Below are 25,358 nucleotides of genomic sequence, written 5' to 3' on the forward strand. Positions count from 1 at the left end.
CCCTTGCCCTGGGAGGTAGCTGGTTATTGGGCCAGCGCCCAGGCTGGGTGGCTTCCCCTCCTGCCGGGCTGATGAACATTACCCCCGACGTGGACCAATCTGGCATGTTCTAGACTCCATCTCTGCTTCACCCGCTGCCAGCCTGAAAAACACAGGGAGCTCCCACTGCAGCCACTCAAGGAGAGGAAACCTAAAATAGTCGGATCTAGAAAAAGGTGGCCCCCTCCCTGCTCACTTAGGATGAGACACCAGTGTCCGTGGTTCGAAAAGCAACAGCTCCTTTGCCCCGCGCCCTTTCTCTCAATGACCACAATCTCTCTCCCTTTGACCTTCGGCCGTCCACAGAACCGCCAGCCCCCAGAAATGCCCTTTTCTTGGCTAAAGCCAAACTGGCCATGAGGGCCAGAGGGCCTTTCTGTGCCAGGCTGACCTACCCATTGGATAAGGTGGGAGTGTGCCTAGCACGGTTTGCCTGTGCTGAAGCCACGGCCCCTGTCCAGTAGCAGGGACAGGCAGTGGCCCTGGTCTGGTGGACAGACACGTTGGCCTCCGAGTGTGCTCTGCAGACATGCGGGGCTGGTGGGTGAGCACTGGCCTGGAGCCCAGAACACCAGTCCCGCCCAGCAAAGGCCTGGCCCTGAGCCTTGCTCTCACTTTTCCCTCAAATGGGGGAGCCCCTGACACAGCGGCTGGGCCGCCAGGTCATGCTCCAGGGAAGAGGCCCTCACTTTGGACACCTCCGGATCTGCGAGTTTGTGGGAGAAATGGCTGAAGCCAGCGCCGGGCCCTCCTCCTGACTAGTTCTTGGGGGCTGGGAGGGAGAAGGGAGGGTACAGACGGTCACAACGACCGAGGCCGATTCCTGTTGAAGAGGTCACGTCCCCAGGGCTGCCCTTTAAGACCTTTCCTGCCCGATGGGATCACAGAAACCAGCAGAAAAAGTATGTGCGGGTGAATGAATATGCGTGCGTGCGTGTGTGTGTGTGTGTGCGTGTGTGTTGCCTACATTGTATATATGAGAACACGTGTATTTGTGAATGTGGATAATTTGTGCGTGTGTTGAGTGTGCACGCATGTGTATGCGCGTATATGTTTGTGCGTGTCTGTATTCATGTATACCTGTGTGTGCACGTGTGTGCCCATCTTCGCTGTGGCGTCTCTGGCACTAAGGGAAGAGCAGTTTGGGGTCACAGAAGTCCAGACCTAGGAACTAGAGGGAAGATCATGGAGCACGGAGTCCTTGAGAATCATTTAGTAATCGTATTTCCCCCTCGAGTCACAGGCAGGGGCTGCGGCTCCCCGCCAGTGACCCCACCTTTGTCCTTTCCACCCTCATCTTTGCCCTGTCACTGTTGGTCAGGGGCAGGGGAGTCCAGGTGCTCCCATCTCCATGGCCATTAATATCCCCTGTCCCCGCCCCACCTCCCCAAGCAGCAGGATGGTGAGGCAGCCAGACTGCCACATCCTAGGGTCACCCGTTCCTGCCTGCAGCATGAGGGAGGAACAGAATGATCATTTCCTGAGAACGTAGCACACGCCAGGCTCTGTGACTCTTGGCCCGTGGCCACATGCCCGCCCCATTTTCCCTGGCGGCCCCTTCCAAATACCCCCCCCATGCACTCACATCCTCATCTCAGGGGCTACCTTCGGGGGACCCCAACAAAGCGAGTGACTTACTTGATGAGTTGGAGCAAAGAATCCAGGCCCCGGGGGTCTCAGCACCTTGTGGGTCCCATTTGGACCACAGCCCACCCAGAGGAGTACATCATCTCTGCTCCCTGTGGGCCTTAGCCCTTCCCGTGGCTGAGCGGGTCAGATCAATGCTGGGGCCAGTGTCAGCAAGACAACTGGGACAGATCTCAAGCCCCAAGTGCCAGTACAGCCTTCTCTGTAATAAAGAACATTCTGAACTCCGCCTTTTGGACTTCTACGTCTATTTCTCAACTGGCCGGGACGAGAAGGAAGGAGTGTTATTAATTGACCCTCCTGAAACCCCAACATTTATCAATGTATTCCCAGAACCCCAAAGTGCCAGGAACATTACAGGGGCTCATTAATATTTGTTGAATGGAAAACAGTGACAGAGCAAAGATTCACACCCAGGTCTGCCTTCCTCCAAGGCCATGCCGCTTTTTCTAGACCCTGTCCAAGAGGGGAGGGGTGGAGAAAGACTGAGGGGCCGGGCCCCAGTGAAATGGTCTTGACGCCTGGCTCTCCTGCCCTTCTGCGAAGACGACATTCTCTGTGGGCCACAGCCCAGGGGCGAGGTCGCCAGCTGCCAGGTGGGGGAAGCCGGGGCTGGGCCGGGGAGGTGCAAATCTCTGCGCATTACCCTGCCAGCCACGTCTAATCACAACCCTGTGTGTTTTGACTGAGAAGCTCTACCTGCCTCTCGGGATTGATGTGAAGATTAATGCCTGTTTAGCAAATTACAGCTTCCCCAGCACCTCCTGCTCCTGGGAGAGAAGGAGCCTTGGAAACGGAAAATAAAAACAAACCTCAGCGCTCCGCTCCGTGTCAAGGCTTGGCCACAGCAGCGACAGCTGGGCCCGACTCGACAGAGCGTGGAGGCTTAGCAAAGCGAGGTGAGGCCCGGGGCGCGCCAGCACGAAGGCAGAGGCCGTGCCAGGCCCACCCTCGGGCGCTGGGGCGCCCAGGGGCTGAGAGAGAGCATGGGTACGGCCAGGGCCTCCTGCGTCCTCTAAGGGCCAGAACAGAACGGGGAGTGGGGCGGGAAGGGGAGTCCTGCCCCCAACACCGGAGGGTGGATCAGTCTGCCCCTCTCTGAAGCTGTTTCTGTAGTCTCCAAGGCAGGGAGGTTGATTCCTTTCCTCTCAGGAACTCAGAGGGAGAATCTCGGGATTATGGCGACTTTTGCTCCATCTGAGGTTCTTGAGAGATGGATGTTGCAACTGCGCCAAGTAAATCCTCAGCTGATCACGTGCGAGTAAAGAGCCCCCAGGGAAGGCCGAGGACAGGTCTGAAGGGACAGAGCCTGCAGCAGGCGCAGCGGCGGCCCCCAACGGCGCTGGCACTCCCAGTTTCTGTGCGCACCAGCAGGGTCCTCTGTGCGCACGGGGACCTCCGCCGGAGCGCCAAGCTCTCAGCAGGCACCCGCAGGAGTTAGAAGATAATTACTCAGCTCCTGGCCCTGAGATGCGGGACTCCGAGGCAAGCGTGTTGAACCCCGTGGCCCGTGGTGGTTAGCGGGCTGGGGACACAGAGCCTTCTCTATGGCTCAGGCCCCTTGCTCCCTCCATCCCTTCACCCTCTTCTAGATGAAGTCAGGGATCTGGAATCCCTGGACGCCTTATTCAAGAGGCCCGCCCCGGATGCACGGTCCTTGGGCATCTGGAGGACAGATCCCAAGGGGCCGCCACCAGGATTGGCTGTGGTTGGTTTGCAGGACTTTCGATGGCTTTACTTTAGTTCCTGTCCTAGCCCTAGCCCACAGCTCTGTTCCAGAGGTCGCCCAGGTCAGAAATGGAAAACCCTGGGGCTGGAAACCCAACCTGCTGATTTTGCAAATAAGAGGCCTGACTCCTGTGTGTGCCAAGAGGTGAAGAAGCCAGGTCTCAAACCCAGGCCTTTCTGGCTTCTGAGCCCACGCCTATGCTCTTCCCACCAAACCTCACACTGTTCCCCTAGGGGTCTAAGGAGCCAGACAGCAGGTCCCGTCACGGACCCCAGGGGAGCTGCAGGTTGCCTCTAATCTTGGAAGGTCCATGTCCTTGTCTGTAAAGGAGGGCGAGAAGGACTCCCCGAAGTCTTCTGCTCCCAAGCCTGGATCTGCAGAGGGTTCTGTGCTCCAGCAGATAATGGCCTGTTGTGGGCCAGAAGGTTCAGGCCTCAAGTGTGGGCTCGGCATTATTTTCAGGGACTTGAGGTAGTTGATTTCTGATGGAGCAGGCTGTTCTATGGGTGAGTCCAGCTCCACCCCTACCGGCGCCAATTCCCAGAAGCATCTATATCAGCCGTCTGTGACACTGACTCTTGTCAGGCCAGTTCCTGGAACATGGCTGCCCTGTTAGCTCCTTCTGCAGAAGAAACTACTGCAGTCCCGAGTGGCTAAAAACAACCGATTCCTTATATTGTACAATTTCATAGGTCAGGAATTTGGGTGGGGTCTGATTGCACAACTCTTCTGCTTCTGGAGGCCCTGAGGGAGGTCTCTCGGTGGCGTTCAGCTGGCAAGATGGATGGTTCTAGAAGTTTCCCTCACATATCTAGAACCTTGGCAGGGCTGGTTAGCAGGTCGGTCTCAGAGTGAGCTTTCCAGCATCAAGTCTCAGAGTAGTCGGACTTCTCACCTGAGGATCCCGGGTTCCAAAAGCGAATGTTCCAGAGAACCAGGAGAAAGTTATGTGGCCTTTTATGACCAAAAGCCTCAGAGGTGACATCGGGTGCTTCAGCAGTCACAAATCCACCCAGGTTCAAGGGGAGAGGCCATAAACCCCACCTCTCACTGGAAGGAGTGTCAAAGACTTTAAGGTCGCGTTTTTAAAGTGTTACAATGGCCCAGTGGTCCAAGTTGGCCCTCAGTGCTCCATGACCCACCCCTTCTTCCATACTCCTTCTGCCCTGCCCCCAGCCACTCCCCCACCAGCAAGATGGCCAATGTTCACCTCCTCTCTCAGGAAGGATCTGAAACACTCTTTCATCTAAGTGTCAGGATCTTCACGTGTTACTCCCCCGAGGGGCATTTTTACGTGAAAATTGTGGCCCGAGAATGGTGTGGCATACCCAAAGGAATGCATTGCTAATGGTGGAATTTCAGGCATCTACCGCAGGACAGTAGGGGATATATTTTTCGGCCAAGGGACTTTCTTGCTGCAGACAGCTGGCTGCTCAATCTGCCCTGAGCCCATAAACACCAAACTGTGGCCACTGGGGCTCTCAGAGCAGCCCGGACAGCAGCTTCTGCACAGCGGTTCCCCAGCCATCCCTGAGAATCAATACCCAGCCTGCAGAAGGGGAAGAGGTGATGTTTCTGGGCCACGCTGGTGGCCAGCTCAGAGCTACCCAGATGTAGTGCCGCACAGGCTAAGGGGTGAGAATGAAGGCAGTGTGTGCACAGAATTCAAGTTCCTTTGAAAGTTAAAACATTTATGTAGCATTGGCTCCCCCAGGGCGTTAAGCCTCCTTTTCCTCATTATTTGGTTTCTCAGCACTAACCTGTGCATTAGAAACAAAGACCATGTCAAACAAAACAAAACAAACAATTATGGAACAATGACCTGATGTAGAATAATGCTAATTTCAAGGGGGGCAGGGCAGGGGAGAACCCTGCACTCCACCTGCTTCTGCTCTCCCTTTCCCTCCCTCTCTCCGTGTCTCTCCCTCTCTCCGTGTCTCTCTCTCTCTCTGTGTCTGTGTCTGTCTCTCTCTCTCTCTCTCTCTCTCTCTCTCTCTCTCTCTCTCTATATCACAGCAGGACTTGTTCATCTTATTAATTTTCTTGGTTTGGCCTAGCCCGATGTCAAGATGAAATGAGTATGGCCAGTACATTTCAATTTTTCAGATAAATCTCAGAAATTTCCACACAGGTTCCTTTTAACGTACCCCCCAACCCCTTTAAACCAAAGCTCGGAGTGCTTAGTTTCGGGGGAGAGACATCTGGGAGGTTCTGAGGGGAGGAACCAAAGACATTACGGGTCGGGTCGCTTTAAATGAGCACTTACTATGTGCAGGCACCGTTCTAAGCGTTTAAATTCTAAGTGGTTTCCGTGCCAGAACGTCAATGACAAAGGAGGATTCTGAGGCACGGAGAGCCTAAGCAAACAGCCCAAAGGCACAGAGCTGGGAGGTGGCAGAGGGGAGATCTGAACTCAGGTTGCCTGTTGCCAGTGTCTGCTAATCCACTAGATCACATACTGATTCTGGTCCTCTGCCTTTGGCCTGTACTTCTGAGATCAATTCCAAGCAAATTTAGGCCAAGGCTGATCTCAAATAGATGAGGGGGCCTTGTGCTGGCTGGTGAGGAGGAAGTAACTAAGAAGGCCGGCCTGGTGGGTACAGCCAACGGTGGCTCTGTTTTGGAAGCATGAAGGGCTCTGGGCTGCTTGGAAAACAAAGCTAAAGCCCTCTGTTGTAAAATTGAGGAGAAGTGTTTGTCTGGACGGTGGAAACAGTGAGCTCTGCTCGACCCTGCAGCCATAAGGAGAGCTCCCTGGGCCTCCTCTTCTAGACCGAATTCCTCTAGGAACATTCCTCCCAAGCCACACAAAGGCTGCCTGTGTCATTAACCCTGGAAGGGCCAGACCCCTGGTACATGCTCTGTGGTTCAGCAAAGCAGACAGCTTCTGCCTGGACTTCACTGTGCAAAGAGCACCAGCGTCTGGCTGAGTTATTTCTGGGTCTTGGTACAAAGGACATTGCTAGGAGCCAGGGAATCCGGGGCCTGGTCCCGGCTTTGCTATAACTTGCTGCGGGATCTCGGGCATCTCACTTCTCCCTCAGCCTGAGTTTCTGTTTCTTCATCTACAGACTTGCATGATTTGACCTCCAAGTTCCCACCAGACCTGAAATCTTACGATTCTTACACGAATCACAAAGGTGAGTCAACAAAACCTCTCAAACCCCAGGATCAATTTAAGCTGGGAGAGAGTAAGAGAGCATGGAGGGAAGAAGTCGACATAAGCTAGACAGTTTGGAAACAGGACAGGGGGACGAAGTTGTAGGATTCTCAGTCTGCAGAAGCATCATGCCCCGCCCCCTCACCCATGCCTCTCTCTCTGCCTTATGAGATTATGAATCAAAAATCCCTTTAATGGGGACAAATCTCTCATTGCAGAATGATTTCCATCCAGAAAGATTCAAATGCAAATCCTCCTGAGAGAGAATTACTTCGCTGTTAACTTCATACTAAGGTATAAATGACTGACACAAAATGTATTCGTAAGAGCAGCTTTTGAAAGTTGGGAGCCTGGGTCTAGGAGCTTGAAGACAGAGAGGAGAAAGAGCAACCCAGAGAGCAGAGGCTATAAAAAGAGTCCAATAGGGCTTCCCTGGTGGCGCAGTGGTTGAGAGTCCGCCTGCCGATGCAGGGGGCACGGGTTCTTCGTGCCCCGGTCCGGGAGGATCCCACATGCCGCAGAGCGGCTGGGCCCGTGAGCCATGGCCGCTGAGCCTGTGCGTCCGGAGCCTGTGCTCCGCAACGGGAGAGGCCACAACAGTGAGAGGCCCGCGTACCGCAAAAAAATTTAAAAAAAAAAGGGTCCAATAGCACGATTAGTCTACAGCCCAACACTGCTTTATACACCACTGTCCCCCTACTTCCCAGCTCTGATGCAGGAGCCATGTTGGGGAGATTTCTGGTTTCGAGAACCAGAGAGGAGAAGCCAATCAAGCCGAGATACTGGGGAGGCACCTGGAGGAGCTGGGTAACCAACCAGAAAGATGACCTTGTTTCCTCAAGGGCTGAGGAGGGAGACACGGTGCCCAGCTGGCTTGGAGCCCAAGGTAGAGGGGCGTGGGGAGGGAAGCCAGGAAATGCTGAGCTGGCAGGCGGGCACTGCCCGTGCACGGCCCTGCATACGTTTTGTGTCTTCAGGGTCCTCACCTTGTAGGAAAGTAGTAGCTTGTGTTCTAACCAGCTGTCCCCATGTGTGATGTTTCGCGTGATTTACTAAAGGGGGAAAACATTTGTTTCTCAACGCAGACATCCAAGAGAGCCCTGTGTGATGAATGACAGAGGAATCAGCACAGAGGCTGCTCGAGCCCTGGCCCTGATGGCAACCATCATGCTCTGAGCCTCAAGGAGGGAGGGGAACGGGGGCCAGAGCCCAGGCGCCCCCGAGCGGAGACAGAGCCGGGTGGGGAGGAGGGACGGAACCAGTTGTGTCTGTCCCCAAGCTCCAGACTCATCCAGACTCGGCCAGAGGACCTTGGCCAGCAACAGGTCTGAGAAATCCATAGCAGAGCATCCGTCGTGGTGGCCTTAACGGGCAGGAATAATTCATGTTGTCGTGAGGTTTGGTGCGAATATGCACATCTAGCACTTAGTACACAGTGAGCGCTCAAAAACTAATAGCACTGCCGCTGATTATCCTCTCCTGCAAGAGTGAGGTTCTTGAGGGTGTCCCCCTCCCACCTTCCTCAGCCCCCGGCCCTCCCCTCGGCTTCTGTTCCTTGCCTTTCGCTCCTCTGAACCCACTTGGAAAGGCTGGCTTTGCTGCATCGGCTGGCTGAGCCCCAGGGTCACGGCGCTCACTTAGCCCTGGGCGATGCTTGGCACGGTGGCGATGGTTTCCGGGTAACACTGCCCTCTTGGGAGCACCCCAGCTAGTGGGCGGGGATTTGAAGAGATCTGAAGGCTGAAGTTTGATATGGGCCTTTTGCCAAAGCAGCTGTCAGAACCAGGGCTGGGGACTATACAGATGGGATGGCGAGCGTGGCCAGGCCCCAAGCTCTAGACGCTTCAGTCTCGGCGGCAGCAGCAGCGACAAATACTGGGATAGCCAGCTGGGCAGGGGCCCGGCGCGGCCTGGCCGACGGACTGTGCCACTGGGGATGCAGAAGGGTGGGGGGCAGCCGGGCCCCAGACCCCATGAGGGGCGTTCAGAGTCAGGATTCTGAAGTCATGCGGAAATCACAGGGCCCCTCCGATAGCAGACAGAGGACGAAGCAGGCAGCATGGAAGCCGAATTCCGTGCGGGAGCCCACGTCCAAGGTGGGGGCTTGGTCGGGAAGCCCCATTTCCAAAGACCTGGGCTCAAGGCAGGAGGGACAGAGCTGCTTGAGTCACCGGCATCTTCCATGTCCCCTGCCTCACCCAGTGTCGATGGTACCACATCACGTCAAGAGCTTCCTAGAGGCCCGGATGGGGATGGACTTCTCTCAGTCCAGCCAGTGGCTAGAACAGCTCCAGGTGCAAAATGTGAACTTAATAACCAGCAACACAGGCGCCACAGAGAATGTACCGAGAAGCATCGTGGTGATGTCACTTTTACCGGCAGAGAATTCCATGGTTTTTATTTTGATCCCCAACACAATGGCCACGAGGGGCTGCAGCGCTCTGGCTTAGGAGCTCCATGGATGAAGCAGATGCCATGAGTTCCCATGGAGCAGAATTCGCCCATCCTGGTTTTCGCGGTTACGCTTGCAGAACGAAAGGATTTTTCCACAGCAATGTCATTTTAACAGCACCGTGGCAAGGAGCAGCAAGAGGCCACCTCCGGCCTCCCAAGTGTACGGTGTTAACAGTTATCACGGGCACTACTTCTCCCGACTCCCCCCTCCACACACATAAATACACACACACATACAATACACACGCATACCTATATATATGCACACACAAATACATGCACACATCCAAACACCAAACACAGAAAGCTCACAGAAATGCATACACGTGTACACACAGAAACACAGACACAGATTCAGAGTCACCCACATCTTCTTGCTGAAACGTAGAGCTGCGGTATGGAGAAAGAGAGCAGACCAAGACCGCCTGTTCTTTAGGAAGTGACCGTGGATGGAGCCTCTTATCGACATTCGGGTAGAGACTCTCCGTCCTGCTGTGGTGGCTTCCAGCTCTTTTTGGACTCCGTGGGGTAAAGGAAAGAGAGGCGGGCATCCCTGGGTCCCGCCTGGTTCCGTATTCCCAGACTGCGAAGGTTCTGGGCTCCTGGCAGAGGTGAACTCTGCCCCAAAACTATACCTGCCTGTGAGGTTGCCGGCAGAACCATGGATGGTACCATGTTATAAGCCTCAAACCTAAGTATGTCCCTGGGGCCTATTCACCATATGCATTCTGGCTTGCTTGGTCTTCCATTGACAGGATGGGAAAGGAGTTGTACCACTCAGGGTTCAGTGCAAGGAACAGAAACTGCTCGAGGTATTTTATGCAGAAAGGGATTTAATACAGGGAAGCCGGTGCTTTTACAAAATCATTGGAAGGTGTATTCGTTCCCTGAAGCCATCATAACAAACGACCACAACCTGGGTGGCTTAAAACAAGAGAAGTGGGTCCTCTCACTATTCTGGAAGCCAGACGTCTGAAATCAAGGTCAGGTCACGCTCCCTCTGGAGGCTCTAGGGAAGAATCCTTTGCCTCTTTCAGCTTCTGGTGGCTGTCAGCATTCTTTGTAGCTGTATCACTCCCGCCTCTGTCTTCGCACGGCCCTCTTCTCCTCTGTTTTCTCCTCCTCTCTCTGTTATAAGGACATGTATCATTGGGTTTAGGGCCCACCTAGGTAATCCAGGATGATATCATCTCAAGATCTTTAACTTAATTACATCTATAAAGCCGCTTTTGCCAAATCAGGTCCCATGTACAGGTTCTAGGCATTAGGACGTGGACAGAGCTTCTGCGAGGCCACCATCCAACCCATTACAGAAGGGCTGTTGTGAAAACTCTAGGCTGGGTCTCCAGAAATGACTCCCAGAATCCTGCAATCCTGACCTGCCAGGGGAGCCACCAATGGAGCAGCTGTATTTAAAAATCCATTGCTGCTGGGCTTCCCTGGTGGCACAGTGGTTGAGAGTCCGCCTGCCGATGTGGGGGACACGGGTTCGTGCCCCGGTCCGGGAAGATCCCACATGCCGTGGAGCGGCTGGGCCCATGAGCCATGGCCGCTGAGCCTGCGTGTCCGGAGCCTGTGCTCCGCAACGGGAGAGGCCGCAACAGTGAGAGGCCCGCGTACCACAAAAAAAAAAAAAATCCACTGCTGGAGCTGTGAGTTTGCAATCAGGAAGCTTCCCCAGCTGCTGCAGCAACTGCCTCTGGACACTGACAAAACTGGTGAGCAGACACTGGAACGCTGCTATGGGAAATTCCGTGTTTTCTTCAGTCCATCAAGGGCCAGGCAGAGCTGACTACACAGAGTAGATGGTTGTGGTGGACTCCTGTTTGTTGTCCATCTAGTATTCGCTCACTTAATTTCCAGGAAAACCTTCTGATTTTCAACTGGGGGGCCACTCTGTATCAGCTGTCAATGGCTGTGTAACAAACTCTTCCCAAACTTCATGACTTCAAACAATAACCATTATTTCTCATGGTTCTGTGAGTGGACTAGGCTCAGCTGGGTGGTTCTTCTGCTCCTTGTGGTGTCTGGAGGCCCAGCTGGTCTGGACCGTCCAAGATGGCTCCACCCACACAGCTGGCAGGTAGTGCTGGGTGCTGGCAGGGAGATCAGCTGGGGATACTGGCCAGGGCTCCAAGATTCTCCCCCACGTGGGCCTCTCCACATGGCTGCCTGGGCTTCCTCACAGCATTCTGTGAGGGTGTGTTCCAAGCAAGCGAAAGCAGAATCCACAGATCTCGTAAGGCCCAGCCTTGAAATTTACACAGTGTCACGTCTACCATATGTTTGGGGTCAAAACAAGGCGTAAGGCTGGTCTAGATTCAAGGGGAGGGGAAATGGACTCTACCTCTCAATGAGAGGAGTGGCAAAGAAGTTGTGGGCAGCTTTTCATCCACCACTCACCCCTAACTACTCTCAAGCCATGGGGTTCTGGGGGAGCTGACACCCCTGCCTGGAGTGGTATGTGACTCATGCCCAGCCTATCAGAACATCTTTTCCCCAGCATCAGTGATTGGATCAGGCAGGGATGGTTACCTGATGCAAGTCAGGTCAAAATGGTAATCAGACTCACTCTGGGGACTTTCCTTAGAGCTCTCAGGAAAATATCCTCGTTACTTTCCATGCCAAACTTGAACCAGAGTACATATGAGGAGATGCTGCCACCATCTTGCCATCAGTAGGGAATCTAAGCATGAAGCCAGGGCCAGGAGGAGAGAGAGGGAGAAACTGAGTCCCAATGGCACGGTTTAATTCCTGAATACAGCAAAGTCTCATCCAACTTGGACAGCTGGTGGGCGTCCCCGAGCTGATCCTGCTGCCAGGAAAGGTGCCAGGGAAATCGGTTGGGGCCCTACCTGTCCTTCCTCACCACCCACTGCCAGGTGGCATGTTAGAATGAAAGCAAACCTCAGGTGGAATTTGACCAGCTAGATGATGATTATTAGGAAGCAGGTACAAGGACAGTGCTACAACCTGTTCTTGCAGGCTTGGTAACACCCACTCCATCTGCAGGTGCTCCAATATGCACTCTGCACACAGCGTCCTTCTGACGGAGATGCAGTGATACTCTCTTGGTGGCGTCAGCCGAACTTCTGGGGGAACCAGGCACCACAGTCCTCTGGACATGGGAAGACGGTAGGAGGCCAAATGGAACTCCAGATTAGAGCACCGTGCTGAGGGTGTCAGGAGCCCGTAATCTTTTTAATTCATTCATTCATTCATTCATTCATTCATTTTTGGCCACGTTGGGTCTTCATTGCTGCACGTGGGTTTTCTCTAGTTGCGGCGAGCGGGGGCTACTCTTCATTGCGGTGCACGGGCTTCTCATCGTGGTGGCTTCTCTGGCTGCGGAGCACAGGCTCTAGGCACATGGGCTTCAGTAGTTGTGGCATGCGGGCTCAGTAATTGTGGCTCGCGGGCTCTAGAGCACAGGCTCAGTAGTTGTGGTGCACAGGCTTAGTTGCTCCGGACCAGGGCTTGAACCCGTGTCACCTGCATTGGCAGGCAGATTCTTAAGCATCGCGCCTCCCGGGAAGTCCCCCCATAATCTTTTTTTATTATTGAAGTATAGTTGATTTACAATGTTGTGTTAGTTTCAGATGTCCGGCTAGGTGACTCAGTTATACGTATACATAGATCCATTCTTTTTCAGATTCTTTTCCATTATAGTTGATTATAAGATACTGAATATAGTTTCCTGTGTTATACAGTAGGACCTTGTTCTTAAACCATGTTTCTTGATATTTCTAAGATACCTGTGCTAATTAAAGGTCTTTCTGGTGTCAATTTATTTCTTTTTCTTTTCTTTTTTTTTTTTTGCGGTACGCGGGCCTCTCACTGTTGTGGCCTCTCCCGTTGCGGAGCACAGGCTCCGGACGTGCAGGCTCAGCAGCCATGGCTCACGGGCCCAGCGGCTCCACGGCATGTGGGATCTTCCCGGACCGGGGCACGAACCCGTGTCCCCCGCATCGGCAGGCGGACTCTCAACCACTGCGCCACCAGGGAAGCCCTTTTTCTTTTTTTTTTTGGTGTAGATTTAGATCTGGAGATGTGAAGTACTTCAGTAGCCACTTCTGGAGTCTGGGTTCCTGATTAGTTTCTTCCAAATGCTAATTAACTGCCCCTAGAGTAGCTATACTTACACACACACACACACACACACACACACACACACACACACACAAACTCTGTACACATAGAGATGTCTTACGGTGACTTATCACACAGATAATATAACACCGTTCTGGTAGAATGAGATGCCACATGCAACCTTTTTATAAGAAGCTCTCCCTTTCCCTGATTTCACCGAGAGGGAAGGCAGATGACTAACAATGAAATCTTTGAACCCATCAGGGGAGGTGCTGTGATGTGAGCGAGACACAGGGAATCTCATTCTGGGGTCCTTCAAAGACCATGGAGAGGACCCAGGGTAGCAAGGAATCCTCTGAATCATGAGGAAAATGATTGGTGTCAATGCATGTGTGCATTCAGGGTGTGGAGGTGGGGAGAGGGTGGCAACTTCTATCAGATTCTAAGAGGGTCTTGACACCCGCAACGTGTTAAGATTCTCCGAACTCGGCACAGTTGGGCAGAGCAGGTGTAAAGAAACATCTTGCCTGGAGATGGCCTGGGCAAGCTTTAGCAATTTCCCAGTAGAGTCAGATCTATCGGTCCAGGACTTGTGCTCTTAAAGGAGATTTCAAAAGAATCACGCAGGGTCAGAGGGTGGGTTAAACGTCGAGCATTTGAGAAGCAAGCATCTTTAAAATTTTCTTTTTAGTTTTTCAGAGTTTTCAATTGTAGTAAAAACCACATCATATAAAATTGACCAAGCATTTTTTAAGGGGACAGTGCAGATTCACATCGTTGTGCAACAGATCTCCAGAACTTTTGCATCTTGCAAAACTGAAACTGTTCTCACTGAACAATAACTCCTCTTCTCCTCCTCCCCAGTGCCTGGCAACCACCCTTCTATTTTCTGTCTCTACGGATTTGACCATTCAAGCTACGTCATACAAGTGGAATCATACAGTCTGTTTTTATGGGATTGGCTTCTTTTATTTAGCATACCGTTCTCAGGGTTTATCTACGTAGCGGCACATGGCAGAATTTCCTTCCTTTCTAAGGCTGAATAATATTCCATTGTGTGGACAGACCACATTTTGTTTATCCACTCATCCTTTGTTGGACACTTGGGTTGCATCCACCTCTTGGCTACCGTGAATAATGCTGCTATGAACATGGGTGTGAAAAATCTCTCTTCTCTGCTTTCAACTCTTCTGCATAAATACCCAGAAGTGGAATTGCTGGATCAGCCGGTAGTTGTATTTTTAATTTTTGAGAAACCGCCATACTGTTTTGCATAGTGGTAGGAGCAATAGTGTTTTTAGCGGAACCTAGGGTCACTCAGAGAGTAAGGCACAGAAATTCTGGTCTCCTTTAAAATCGTTTTTTTGGGGGATGGGAAGGCAATACGGGGTCCTTATATGGTTAGGAGCAGGCAGACAGAGCTGGGTTTGAACCTTAGCTCCATGACCAAGTGGTTCTGTGACAATCTCTTTAGGTCATTATCTACTCAGCTATAAAATGGGTAACCGCAGAACTCAGCATCATTAAGATTAACTAAGATCACGGATAGGTCACTAAGGATGGAGACCCAGGGTGGATGGGGCTTCCGCTCAGGAAAACACATCAACGTTTTCACGAAGAAGGACCACAGCAGGCCAGCACCCAGAATGGAGAAGTTGGAACACAGGGAGATAACTTGCTCTGGGACCAGAGACATGAGAAATTTGAGTTTTCCACAGGCAGGCGGAGACTCCTCCAGGCTTGGGCAAGAGAGTTGGAGGGAGAAAGGTCTCAAAAGGGAGAGGAAGTAAACTGCAAAACTGCAGCCCTCGGAGGCTTAGGTGACAGAGGCCAGAGATGGATGCCTAATGAGGGTAGTCAGCCAGGATATTGTGGGACATTCGCTTTGAAGTTCCTTCTGCACATGGGCCCTTTGAGAGCTCTTTCTCGGTTTGCTATGGGACCTTTGGGTCTCGTGGATGCGCGCCCCATAGACATTCAAAGCCAGGTGTTTCGCGGACTCATACCTCCGGTGCAGGTCTTAAAAGTTGGGGTTCCCGATGTGGGGTTTAAACCCTTCACTCCTCAGGGAGAAGCTCCGGGCTTGTGAGTTCCCTCCTGATAGTGGGTCGCCATGCCAGGGTGGGGTTTATGGTGACAGTGTGTCTCAGCCTTTCCTTCCCTCCTTTTTTCTGGCTGTGCAGCATGGCTTGCAGGATCCTAGTTCCCGAACCAGGGATTAAACCCAGGCCTCCGGCACTGCAAGCACAGTCCTAAGCACTGGACCGCCGGGGAAGTCCCGTCCTTCCCTCCTCGATGTGGCTCTTTTCTGGTTTGCTGACGTGAAGGAGCTGCTCAGCTAGTTTTCTGAGGAAACGGTTCCACGTGTAGCTATAGATTTGGTGTGTCCGTCCTTAGGTGGCTTCTCATCCTTCACTGTCCTGTGACCGCCCACCATCACCTCCAAACCTTCAGTACAAGGCTGCTACATTTCACAGGCCAGGGGGCCACACCACCACTTTAATTTAACAAACACTTCTTATACTCAGTGCCGGGCATGCGTCAGGCACTGTTAGAATCAGTTCTCAAACACCGACCCTCACAGCAACCAGAGGAGGAAACGGGCACGGGCAGTTACGTAACTCGTCCAAGGTCTCAGAGCTGGTCAGTGGCAGTGCTGGGATTCTAGCCTAGACCGTGCGGCTCCGGGGTCCCCGTTCCCAGCTACTCTACTGCTTCTCAACGGGGGAGTCAGGAGCGCGCAAGACGGGCAGCAGGAGCTGGGGGAGGGGCGGGATTTGCAGCCACCTGGAGACTGTGCACGTCTGAGATTCCTCAGCCACGCTTCAGCCACAGTGGCTTCCCTTGGATATGAAGGAAGAGAACTGTGGGCTGTCTGATGACACGGGACTGGCAGGGGGTCAGCGCTCAATAAATAAGGTCGCCGCTCAGCATCACCACCCCTCCCAATCACTTCTGACCACATCCCTCCTTTGAATTGCACACCTTCGGCAACAGGGTCAGAATTCAACTTCCCACTTCTGCCGGGGTGCCAGGAAGGACCAGCTCCCTTTGCCACCTCTCTCTCCAGACCCCATGACTCACAGCTCCAGGAGTGGGATGGTCCCCATGCAGCTGAGAGAACATCCCCTAAGGCCACATGAGTCCTGGCTGTGTGGTGTGTGTCGTCTCTGCCCCTGCTCCCCGCCTCCAATGACAAAAGGAAACAAAGAGGATGAAAAGGAAACACCAGAGAAAGAAGAAAAAGGAAAAGACAGGGAAAGAGTACTCCTTTCCCTCCTCTCTGCCCTTAACCTTGACCTGCTGAGCAGTGGTTGCCATTGCCGCTTCCAGCCTTGGACGTCTCATCTCTCTGATAGTTCAAGTCCCCAGAGCAAGGTCTGAGGCACCTTTCTCTGCATCTTAAGGTGAGATCAAGTAGGCAGCCAGCAGCCAGAAAATAACTCGAGAGGAGAACAAAGAAGTATTCTGATGCTTTTAAAATTTGTTTTCTGCACAGGCTTATGAGCAGGCAAACGCTGTAAGTGTACACGAGTGGAAAGCGTCGCCAAATTATAGAAAACACTCCCTGCGTGTGCTATGGACTCGTTCCTGGCCTCCTCCCCGATTCCTCCTACCTTCAAAATTAATTTCATCAGCCGGAAGGAAGATCTCAGAAGTGCGTTCTCTCAAAACAAGTTGTTCTTCATCTGAATAATGGAGACTTTGGCTCGAAAAACAACTATACGGCATGAACGTGGCAGCGGGGTGTGGGCAGGTGAAACGGACGGTGGGATTCTTCTTGGAAACACTGACTCCAGGGGAAGCAGAAGGGAAGCCCCTCTTCAGGCAGGCTGGTTCCTTACTGCAAACAGTGTCCCCAGGCTTGAGCCGCTCTACTGCTGTCACCTCCAATCTTGAACTCCAGCTCCACCCTCGGGTCCTGAGCTAAACTGTTCCCTTAGCTTTTGACCTAGCAATTGGACTTCTAGAAAGTAATCCTTCAGATCGATTTGCCCATTTGCAGAAAGATACGTGCACGGAGCTGCTCATTGCTGCATTGTTCATAACAGGCCAAACCTGGAAGCAACCTAAATGGCCATCGGAAGAGGACTGGCTAAATTAAACATGGCGCACCCAGACTTTCGAATGATAAACAGACCTTCAGTATGTGCTGATGGGAAAAGGTCTGGGAGCCATACTGCTGGCTGAAGAATGTTCCGTGCAGACCAGTGTGCGACAGTATTGTCCCAGTCTTCGTTGGATTTCCCCCAAAGCACACCTTGAGACAAGAATCTGGGTGCATGTCATTATTTGGGAGGTGATCCAGGAAGCACAGTGAGGAAGAGGGAAGCGAGACAGGGCGGGGCGATGCCGATAAAGGCTGTATCAGTGAGTGGGTTCCTGCTGTAGGCATCTGGGGCTCAGTCCCGTGGGGACCCTCTAAGGGTCTGTGTGGAACGCGCCTCAGGACCATGCCACCAAGGGGCTAGGAAGCTGGGGTATTTATCCACCAACTCCAGTCCTTCATTGGTCGAGGGGCATTCATTCCTGGACACTTACTTCCAGCCAACCCCAAGTTCCAGCAGATATCTCCTTGGCCAGCGATCATCCTGACACAGAGAGATACAGGAAGAGGTAAACTTTGATAGAAATGTCTGCAGGTGCCTCTGGGAGTGGGTGGAGGTGATCCAGGGGAGGTGAGTGGGTACGACAGATAGCATCTGCTGTGGTCCCATCTGTGTATCAAAAAAAAATTCTAGGGATGTGGGCCTGAAGGCCTAGGGCATATACTGCGGAGAGGCCCTTTTCACCTAGAACCCTTCTACAGGGTTTGCATTTTAAAAAACAGACCCCTATATGCCTTAAATCACTGAAAAAATGGTTAATCATTTTAAAACTGCTCTCTCCACAGCTACTACAACCCCGACTGAACGGTTCTGCCCTCCTTGAGTCTCTTCCAGGACCAAACAATAATTCCTCACTTGTCTTATGTGCTGTCCGGCATGAAGCCCAGCAAAATACACCTCACATGTACGATCGAAGCTGAGCCCTAGGACTACCCTGGGAAGTGGGAAGTCGAGTCCCAACTTTAGAGATGGGGACACAGAGGCTTAAAGAACCTAACTTTAACTTGGTCAAGGTCATACAATAAGAGTGGGGGTCCATGCGTGGAACCAGAATTTGAACTAAACCTGCCTGGCTTCTGAGCCTGTGCCTGCAGCCATGATGATGTTTCCATAGCTTTTCCTCCTTCTCTCTGGGGGACACTTTAATTCTCCTTCAGGCCAACCATTTTCCCCTCCCCACATGCTTAACAAGTTACTGACAAAAGACCCCGAATAGCCAAAGCAATTCTGAGAAAGAAAAATGAAGCTGGAGGAATCAGGCTCCCTGACTTCAACTATACTACAAAGCTACAGTCATCAAAACAGTATGGTACTGGCACAAAAACAGACATATAGATCAATGGAACAGGATAGAAAGCCCAGAAATAAATCCAGACACCTATGGTCAATTAATCAATGACAAAGAAGGCAAGACAATACAATGGAGAAAAGACAGTCTCTTCAATAAGTGGTGCTGGGAAAACTGGACAGCTACATTAAAAGAATGAAACTAGAACATTCTCTAATGCCATACACAAAAATAAACTCAAAATGGATTAAAGACCTAAATGTAAGACCAGATACTATAAAACTCTTAGAGGAAAACATAGGCAGAACACTCTATAACATAAATCACAGCAAGATCCTTTTTGACCCATCTCCTAGAGAAATGGAAATAAAAATAAACAAATGGGACCTAATGAAACTTAAAACGTTTTGCACAGCAAAGGAAACTGTAAACAAAACAAAAAGACGACCCACAGAATGGGAGAAAATATTTGCACATGAAGCAACCAACAAGGGATTAATCTCCAAAATATACAAACAGCTCATGCAGCTCAATATCAAAAAAACAAAAAAAACAAAACAAACAAACAAACAAAAAAAACCAAACAACCCAATAAAAAAATGGGCAGAAAACCTAAATAGACATTTCTCCAAAGAAGACATACAGATGGCCAAAAAGCACATGAAAAGCTGCACAACATCACTAATTATTAGAGAAACGCAAATCAAAACTACAATGAGGTATCATTTCACACTGGTCAGAGTGGCCATCATCAAAAAGTCTACAAACAATAAATGCGGAGACGGCGTGGAGAAAAGGGAACCTTCCTACACTGTTCGTGGGAATGTAAATTGGTACAATTATTATGGAGAACAGTACGGAAGTTCCTTAAAAAAACTAAAAATAGAACTACCATATGATCCAGCAATCCCACTCCTGGGCATATATCCAGGGAAAACCATAATTCGAAAAGATACATGCACCCAACGTTCATTGCAGCACTATTTACAAGAGCCAAGACATGGAAGCAACCTAAATGTCCATTGACAGAGGAATGGATAAAGAAGATGTGGTACATAAATACAACGGAATATTATTCAGCCATGAAAAGGAATGAAATAATGCCATTTGCAGCAACATGGATGGACCTAGAGATTACCATACTAAGTGAAGTAAGTCAGATAGAGAAAGACAAATATCACATGATATCACTTATATGTGGAATCTGAAAAAATGATACAAACGAACTTATTTACAAAACAGAAACAGACTCACAGATTTCAAAAACAAACTTATGTTACCAAAGGTGGGGGGGAGGGATAAATTAGGAATTGGGATTAACATATACACACTACTATATATAAAATAGTTAACCAACAAGGACCTACTGTATAGCACAGGGAACTCTACTCAATAATCTGTAATAACCTATATGGGAAAAGAATCTGAAAAAGAATGGATATATGTATATGAATAACTGAATCACTTTGCTGTACACCTGAAACTAACACAACATTGTAAATCAACTATACTCCAATATAGAATGAAAATTAAATTTAAAAAGAAAAAGAAGAAGCTACCAGTCCCTCATCAGCCAGACACAGTGTTGGGACAGGGAAGGACAGTGTTGAATGGAGTCATCCCCTCTGGCTAAATTGTATCCCCCACCAAAATATACAGGCAGACTTCGGAGATACTTTGGGTTTGGCTCTAGACCACCGCAATAAAGTGAATATTACAATAAAGCAAGTCACACCCATTTTTGGTTTGCCATTGCATATGAAAGTTACGTTTACACTATACTATAGTCAATTAACAATCTATTGACCGGAGACGTATTAATACATCTTTTGCTACCCGAACCTTATTGACCGGAGACATATCAATACGTTTTTAGAGAGTGATACAATTAACATCACCATGCGAAGCTGTTAGAGCTTAAAATTGATCAAGGGTCCATTATACAACTTATGATTCTCACTATCATTCACATTTTGCTCCTTTAGGTTTTTGTTCCAACCTTGTGTATATTATAAATGCAAGTTTACTACCGTAAAATTTTCAAAAATGACGCGTCGCAAAGTTTGGAGTGAAGAAAAATTTCCTGGTTAATTTTATGCAGATACCAATACTTTCTCTGATTGTCCGAGCAACATATATACTAGCATCTCAGAAGATGACAGTTCTTCAGAATATAGTTCTGATTCAGACAATGTGAATATTAGACCAAACAAAAGACAGAAAACCTTAGTGATTGATTCTGATACGGAAAATGAAAATGAAACTCACGGTGCTGGAGAATGCTCCTTTGCTTCTACAGAAGAGTGGATTGAAAATTCGAAGACTTCACATTTCACGAAAATTAGAAGACTTTACAGGTGTGTCAGGTGTAACTATTGAATATAATAACCTGCAAAGTGTTAGTAAAACAACAGAATTAAGTTTTGGAACGGCTTTTTCAAGTTGGTCGCTTCTCAAACAAACTTGTGTCACCAACCCAATGAAAAATCATATAAAAAGTATGATAAGGCTTTAAAATGGACTGATGTAACCAATAGTGACACGGAGAAGTTTCCTGGATTAGTAATTTTGATGGGACAAGTAAGAAAGTCACACTGGAAAGAATATTGGCCGACTGATCCCTTACTTGAAACACCTACCTTTCCAAAGATTATGACGAGAAGAAGGTTCAAACAAATAATGACATTTCTTCACTTTAACGATAACTCAGAAGCTCCGCTTCCTGCAGACAGAATTTCAAAAGTTAAACCTCTTCTGGATTATTTTCTACCCACATTTCAACTGATCTATATACCCAAACAAGGCTATCACTTGAGGAGGCAAAGATAAAGTGGAGAGGACGACTCAGATTCAAAACCTATAATCCCGGAAAATTTACAAGATATGGAATTTTGGTCAGGGTGCTTAGCGAAAGTGAAACTGGATATATACGCAACCTTGAGATTTACACGGGTGAAGGAAAGAAACTGCAAGAAACAATATTATCGGTCCTACAACCTTATCTTGGTTCATGGCACCATATTTACCAAGACAATCATTACAACAGTGTGTCCACATCTGAAATATTGTTGAAAAATAAAACCAGAGTTTGTGGGACTATGAGAGAGTCGTGGTCTACCAAACCAATTAAAGGAGAAAGCTAAAAATCTACAGAGGGGAGAAATGACATTCTTACAGAAGGGAGAAGTGATTCTTCTTATGTGGAAAGACAAGAGGTTAGTCCGCATGGCGACATTATTCATGACTCCTCCACAGCATCTACAGGAAAGTTAGGAGGACTGGCCATCAGATAACTAAGCCCACTTGTATATTAGAGTACGACAAATATATGAAAGGAGCTGATCGATCTGATCAATATCTGGCAAACTCCAATATCCTCTGGAAAACTGGAAAATGGTATAAGAAAGTGGGTTTCTATTTGATTAATTGTGGTGTATTCAATGCGTTTAAAATTTATTGTAGCCTGGGCTTCCCTGGTGGCGCAGTGGTTGAGAGTCCGCCTGCCGATGCAGGGGACACGGGTTCGCGCCCTGGTCTGGGAAGATCCCACATGCCGCGGAGCGGCTGGGCCCGTGAGCCATGGCCGCTGAACCTGCGCGTCCGGAGCCTGCGCTCTGCAACGGGAGAGGCCACAACAGTGAGAGGCCCGTATACCGCAAAAAAAAAAAAAAAAAATTTATTGTAGCCTTAGTGCACAGAATAAAAAGTCTTACAAGCAATTTTTGTTAGCAGTAGCTAGAAAATGGGTAACTGACCATCCTGGTGAACGTAGTGGTAGTCCCGCACCTGGTCCTTCTTGTGGTGTTTCTGAAAGAGCCCCCTGCAAAGACCCACCCTGTCGACCATCAGGTAAAATAAACGAACATCTTCTAGAGGAAATGATACCCACAGGACTAAAATAAAAAATGCCGCCAGAAAGTATAGAGTCTGCTCTTCCAGGGGAAAGCACAGTGAAACACGGTATATTTGTAATAGATGTTCTGTTCCCCTGCACAGAGGTGCCTGCTATACCGCCTATCACACTCTAACGAAATATTAGAATGCTTCAGTAAGACGTGTTCAAAGTTTCAAATAAATACATTAAGTGCAAAAATGTTGTTGATATTTACTCAAACGTGGGTGTTTCAATATTCACTTACAGAACAAATCGCCGGCCACAGGCGTTAGTTTCTGCAAAAATCCCCCGGGCAATAATGTGTTAAGTGGTGCAATAGCACTATGTCTTTAAAAATGTACATATCTTAATGTAAAAATACGTCATTGCTCAAAAAACGCAAACCAGCATCTGAGTCTCCTGTGAGTCGTAACCTTTTTGCTGGTGGAGGGTCTTGCCTCTATGTTGACGGCTGCTGACTGATCAGGGTGGTAGTAGCTGAAGGTCGGGGTGTCCGTGGCAATTTCTTAAAATGAGACAATGAAGTCTGCCACGTCAATCGACTCTTCCTTTCACAAACGATTTCTCTGTAGCATGTAATGCTGTTTGATAGCATTTTACCCACAGTAGAACTTCTTTCAAAAACTGGAGTCAATCCTCTCAAACCCTGCCGCTGCTTTATCAACTAAGTTTATGTAATATTCTAAATCCTTTGTTGTCATTTCAATAATCTTCACAGCATCTCTGCCAGGAGTAGTTTCCATGTCTAGAAACCACTTCCTTTGTTCATCCATAAGAAGCAACTCTTCATCCGTTACAGTTTTATCATGAGATTGCAGCAACTCAGACACATCTTCAGGCTCCACTTCTAATTCTAGTTCTCTTGCTATTTCCACCACATCTGCAGTTCCTTCCTCCACTGAAGTCTTGAACGCCCCAGTGTCATCCAAGAGGGTTGGAATCAACTTCTCCCAAATCCCTGTTAATGTGATATTTTGACCTCTTCCCACAAATCACGAAAGTTCTTAATGGCATCAAGAATGGTGAATCCTTTCCAGAAGGTTTTCAATTGGCTTTGCCCAGATCCATCAGAGGAATCACTATCTGTGGCAGCTATAGCCTTATGAAATGTATTTCCCAAATAATAAGACTTGAAAGTCGAAATGACTCCTCGATCCATGGGTCGCAGAATGGATGTTACGTTAGCAGGCATGAAAACAACATGAATCTCACCGCATATCTCCATCAGAGCATTTGGGTACACTGTAATATTTTGAAACAAATCTTTTTTTCTGAGCAGTAGGTCTCGACAGTGGGCTCCATATATTCAGTAAACCATGTTGTAAACAGATGTGCTATTATCCAGGCTTTGTTGTTCTATTTATAGAGCAGAGGCTGAGTAGATTTAGCATAATTCTTTAGGCTCCTAGGATTTTCGGAACGGTAAATGAGCATTGGCTTCAACTTAAAGTTGCCAGCTGCATCATCAGCTCCTAACAAGAGAGTCACCCTGTCCTCTGAAGCCAGGCACTGACTTCTCCTCTCTAGCTATGAGAGTCCTACATGGCAGCTTCTTCCAATAGAAGGCTGTTTCGCCTACACTGAAGATCTGTTGTTTGGTGTAACCACTTTCATTAATGATCTTAGCTGGATCTTCTGGGTAACTTGCTGCAGCTTCTGTATCAGCCCTTGTTGCTGCACCTTGCACTTTGACGTTCTGGAGACAGCTTCTCTCCTTCAGTCTCGTGAACCAACCTCTGCTAGCTTCACACTTTTCTCCTGCAGCTTTCTCACCCTCTCAGCCTTCATAGAATTGAAGAGAGTTAGGGCCTTGCTCTGGATTAGGCTTCGTCTTAAGGCAATGTTGTGGTTGGTTTGAGCTTCTATCCAGACCACTAGAACTTTCTCCATATCAGCAATAAGGTTGTTTGCTTTGTTATCATTTGTGTGTTCCCTGGAGTAGCACTTTTGATTTCCTTCAAGAACTTTGCCTTTGTATTCACAACTTGGCTAAGTGTTTCATGCAAGAGGCCTAGCTTCCGGCCTATCTTGGCTTTCGACGTGCCTTCCTAAGTTCATCATTTCTAGCTTTTGATTTAAAGTCAGAGACATGCGACCCTTCCTTTCACTTGACCATTTAGAAGCCACTGTAGGGTTATTCATTGGCCTAATTTTGATATCGTTGTGTCTTGGGAATAGGGAGGCCCAAGGAGAAGGGGAGAGATGGGGGAATGGCCAGGCAGTGGAGAGATCAGAACGCACACACAACATTTATCGATTAAGTTCACCATCTTACATGGGTGCGGTTCGTGGCACCCCGAAACAATGACAATAGTAACACCCAAGACCACTGATCACAGATCACCATAACGAATATGATAACAGTAAAAAAAGTTTGAAATATTGCAAGAATTACCAAAATGCGACTCAGAGAAACGAAGTGAGCAAACGCTATTGGAAAAATGGCACTGTTCAACTGAGGGTTGCTACAAACCTTCAATTTGTAAAAAACACAGTATCTGTGAGGTACCATAAAGCGAAGTGCAATAAACGAGATATGCTTGTATGTTGAAGTCCTAACCCCCCAGTACTTCAGAATGTGACCTTATTAGGATATAAGGTTTGCAGAGGTAATCACGTTAAAATGAGGTCATTAGAGTGGGCCCTAGTCCAGTATGACTGGTGTCCTTATAAAAAGGGGAAATTTGGAGACAGACACACACCAAGGAACGCCAAAGATTGCCAGTAAACCACTAGAAGCTAGGGGAGAGGCCTGCGACAGATTCTCCCTCACACCCTCAGAAGGAACCAGCCCTGCCCACACCTTGATCTTGGACTTCTAGCCCCCAGAACGATGGGACAAGACATTTCTGTTGTTGACACCACCCAGTTTGCAGTACTTTGTTATGGGGGCCCTGGGAAACTAGTACACCCTCTTTCAAAGCTGTCACTACCTTGTCATCTTCCAC

The 25,358-nt window shown here is 49.2% G+C and overlaps 1 protein-coding gene across 1 annotated transcript in view; it reads right to left on the reverse strand.

Annotated features, from left to right (window-relative positions):
* The window catches only part of ATP6AP2 (ATPase H+ transporting accessory protein 2), a 132,204-nt gene that overhangs the window by 94,300 nt on the left and 12,546 nt on the right, over positions 1–25,358 (reverse strand). The window contains exons 3-4 of the mRNA XM_060002523.1: positions 21,155–21,237; positions 20,784–20,904 (exon numbers count right to left, since the gene is read on the reverse strand). The gene's annotated coding sequence lies outside the window, so the exon portion shown is untranslated. The remainder of the gene's footprint in view (positions 1–20,783; positions 20,905–21,154; positions 21,238–25,358) is intronic.

Source organism: Delphinus delphis, chromosome X (genome assembly GCF_949987515.2).
Source record: "Delphinus delphis chromosome X, mDelDel1.2, whole genome shotgun sequence".
Lineage (NCBI taxonomy): Eukaryota > Metazoa > Chordata > Mammalia > Artiodactyla > Delphinidae > Delphinus > Delphinus delphis.